The 3,723-nt window shown below is 28.6% G+C and overlaps 1 protein-coding gene across 7 annotated transcripts in view; it reads right to left on the bottom strand.

The window, feature by feature from the left end:
* Positions 1-3,723, bottom strand: part of LOC111685417 — a 28,107-nt gene that overhangs the window by 3,964 nt on the left and 20,420 nt on the right. The gene's annotated exons all lie outside the window — the stretch shown is intronic.

Below are 3,723 nucleotides of genomic sequence, written 5' to 3'. Positions count from 1 at the left end.
ACTGAACTAGAACTGAACTAGAACTGAACTAGAACTGAACTAGAACTGAACTAGAACTGAACTAGAACTGAACTAGAACTGAACTAGAACTGGACTAGAACTGAACTACAACGGAACTAGAACTGAACTAGAACTTCCCTAGAACTGAACAAGAACTGAACTAGAACTGAACTAGAACTGAACTAGAACTGAACTAGAACTGAACTAGAACTGAACTAGAACTGAACTAGAACTGAACTAGAACTGAACTAGAACTGAACTAGAACTGAACTGGAACTGAACTAGAACTGAACTAAAACTGAACTAGAACTGAACTAGAACTGACCTAGAACTGAACTAGAACTGAACTAGAACTGAACTAGAACTATAGCTGAATCGCATTGTATAATTATCGAATACCTTATTGGATATAGTTCTTATTAAATTTTTGAACTAAGTAACCAGTTAATACTCCCTATTATTCTTAGCCATTGATTTTTTATATATTTGCAAAATATACACAATACATATTTTTGACACCATTAATCTTATCGCTCTGCTAAAAGAAGCGATAAAAAACATTTTTTTATTTGGGTGAAATAGTGATGTCTGTCATAACAACAAAATACAAAATCAAAAAAGTAAATAAGTTCGTCAGTTGTTTTATTTGATTTCGGTTCAGTTATTTTGATTTCGGTGACAATTAACTGTAAAATTGTATAAAAAGTTATTCGTTGACATATTATTGACATAATTTAGAAAAAGAAGGAAAATAAACAATTATAATTAAATTAAAAATAACATGTAGTTATTTCTAATTTTTTCATATATAAAAAAATCATTTAACGTGCTTGTGGGTAAAAAGGAAATAATACCTTAAATATGGATGTTTTTGGTATTTATATTTTAATGTTTTTCATTTTATTCCTGGTGATGCCCATAGTGTATTTTATTTTGAGGGTAAAACAATTGTGGAATTTTTTAATCGTAAAATGTACGTTGAATTTTCATTTATGTGTTATTAATAAATTTAGGTTATATTGTGGTTTATTTTGGATTATTGCGGTTTTGGCAGTAGCGCCCACAGGCGCAATCGTCAAAATACACATCAACGACGTCATAATAATACGGGTAATAAATCTTTGTTTTTTTTTTTGTGTTTTATTATTGTATTTAATTTATCATGTTAATGATTTCGTTTTGTTTTCCATTAAAATTTCTAGATAAAATTTATCTAGAAGCAAGAAAAGTTAATTTGTTTGTTAAACTCAAAATTATTTTTATCTTTGTTGTTGTTATAAATAATGTTAACAAATTTGTTCGTTATAATCTTACAGCAGAGTTGCCGGAGTTTAAAAATATATTTATGTATATTGCTATTACTTTGACATTCACAAAGGATTTCCATAAGTTAAACCGTAGTGATTCACAAATATTTGTTTACTATGAGGAACTATAGTCGGTCCTGTCAAATCGTATGATATTCTTTGCGAGCTGTAAGTCAAAACAATTGCATAGCAGTTAATGTACCCAAGCATAAGCCTTTTGTAAGGGGTATAAATAGGCTTTGTCCCTGGTTGTCTTTAAAAAGATTAACTGTTCTTTTATGGCAAGGTTTCTGAAATAAAATCACCAGGATCCAAGTAGAATATATCTTGAGTATCTTGAGTAATGTAGTATCAAGAACGTTCATAATGGGGTTTTATTTGAAATAAACTAGGACTGAACTAAAACTGAACTAGAACAGAACTAGAACTTGAACTGAACTAGAACTGAACTAGAACTGAACTAGAACTGAACTAGAACTGAACTAGAACTGAACTAGAACTGAACTAGAACTGAACTAGAACTGAACTAGAACTGAACTAGAACTGAACTAGAACTGAACTAGAAATGAACTAGAACTGAACTAGAACTGAACTAGAATTCAACTAGAACTGAACTAGAACTGAACTGAACTAGAACTGAACTAGAACTGAACTAGATCTGAACTAGAACTGAACTAGAACTAGAACTGAACTAGAACTGAACTAGAACTGAATTTAGATTATTAAAAACTAAAAAAGAAAAAATTTTTATAATTGTAATATATGATTAAATGCTCTTTAAGACTGAAAATAAAAAATATTCAATATAGTTTTATCTCATATCGAACAATCGGTAGAGCTATATCGAATGTTTAAAACCAATACCAGTGCAGCAATACATTTCACAATATAAAACGTCTGCAAAACAAGCAGTTGTGTAAAATTTAAATTTTTAAGATATGATGTCAGCTGCGCCAAGCAGCCGTTCCTTCGTACTATATGAACCTTTCAAGATGTGAACCACCACAAATTACTATTACATGAACAGAATAGCTTAAACAAAAACAGTGTTTTATGACGTTTTAAAATCTCACAACTTTTCTTTTGATCCATTTAAACATAAGGTGTATAGTGTAACTCTAAATAATGAAAAATATATATATATATGTTTTCACACTTGTATGTAGATATTATAAATGTCTTTAATCTTATCTCCTAAACTAAATATTACTATGAATTTGTTAAAAACAAATAAAATACCAACTCTTCTTATCACTGTTTCTTACTCCACCCCCTTCCAACAACTATTTGCCAAAACGGGTTGAGATTAAACAAAAGAAATGGCAAATGAGTAAACAAATCAATTAATATTTAGTATTAATTCAACCATAATTAGAAAAAGGCTTCGGGCCCATAAATAAACAAATAATAATACTCACTACAAGAAACATTATGTAGTTCGATAAATTATTTTTTAACGAAAAAAAAAAACAAGTTTTAGAGTGTAGTTCAGTTCTTATATATAAAAAAATGAATGACTTGATATTTTATATTATAGGATTTTTATTTCTTTTTCTGGTTATTCCTATAATATGTTTTTTTGTTAATATAAAAAGTAAAAAACTAGAGCGTTTATGTCGCCCATCGCATTGTCGTCCCAATTCCAATCAATGGCTCACAGCCTGGCAGTGTACAAACTCATTGTCTTCAGAATCGGGTATGGATTATAAAGAGAGAATGATTTATATATAAAAAAATTCTTATCTTATCACAATTGGAAGCTAAAATAATTTTTTCCAATAATTAGCAGTTTATGATAATACTCGTATAATGTACAAATGTTTCAATAAAAATTGAAAGCAATTTGAAGAATTGTATCCTAAATAGCCAATAATTAGTTTATTGCAAAATTTGTTAAAACTACAGTTCTGTGCTTAAAGTTAATCTATTTGTAAATAATATTAAATAATTCTTAATATCGTAAATCTTGATCATGGCTGATGCTGACTACATCATAATCTATTTTGCTGCCATGGCCTCACTATTTGCTATTTATCAAATGGTATTAGTATGTTATTTGTAATTTTTATCAAAGGTTTTATTTTTTTGTTATATAAATATATATTTCTTCTAAATAACACAGTTATTTATACGGATTTTCAAAACAAGTCGTTTAAATCGAGAACGTCTGGAAAGAGGTATGTGATTAAAGCGAATATTTAATACAACAAGTAAGAATGCTATATTCGGCTGTGCCGAATCTTATATAACCACCATTAAACATAGTTTGACTCGAATGAAACATACTTATATCGAATTTTAACTATATACTATAGACTAGACTATAGACTAGACTATAGACTAGACTATAGACTAGACTATAGACTAGACTATAGACTAGACTATAGACTAAACTATAGACTAAACTATAGACTAG

This window comes from Lucilia cuprina, chromosome 6 (genome assembly GCF_022045245.1).
Source record: "Lucilia cuprina isolate Lc7/37 chromosome 6, ASM2204524v1, whole genome shotgun sequence".
NCBI lineage: Eukaryota > Metazoa > Arthropoda > Insecta > Diptera > Calliphoridae > Lucilia > Lucilia cuprina.
The sequence above is the reverse complement of the archived record's forward strand: the minus strand, read 5'-3'. Positions and strand labels throughout refer to the sequence as shown.